This window comes from Myotis davidii, unplaced genomic scaffold, assembly GCF_000327345.1.
Source record: "Myotis davidii unplaced genomic scaffold, ASM32734v1 scaffold164, whole genome shotgun sequence".
Lineage (NCBI taxonomy): Eukaryota > Metazoa > Chordata > Mammalia > Chiroptera > Vespertilionidae > Myotis > Myotis davidii.
The window spans coordinates 1,793,046-1,793,339 of NW_006296417.1; the positions used below are offsets into that span (position 1 = coordinate 1,793,046).

Here is a 294-nt window from a genome sequence, read left to right on the forward strand (position 1 = left end):
TTTTGCGACGTGGGAGTGTCGCCACCGCCACACACACACACACACAGCCGCGCCGCGCGAGGACACCTCGATGCCCGGGGCCCGGGCCAGAGCGCGAAGCTCCGCGGAGGAGGAGGAGGAGAGAGGAGCGTGTTTTGTTTTGCGAACGCGCAGCCCTGGCCTTGAGGCCAGAACTGTGTGGCGCTCCCCCCCACTCCCCCCGCGCACACTTCCTTTGTACATAGTTAATAAGCAATATCGCTCTACACGCGCTATCGCTTGCAATCTGATAGCTTTTGTTTGGGTAGCGTCGGG

General features: G+C 61.6%; 1 protein-coding gene across 1 annotated transcript in view; it reads left to right on the forward strand.

Annotated features, from left to right (window-relative positions):
- The window catches only part of IGF1R (insulin like growth factor 1 receptor), a 147,322-nt gene that overhangs the window by 970 nt on the left and 146,058 nt on the right, over positions 1 to 294 (forward strand). The window lies entirely within an intron of this gene.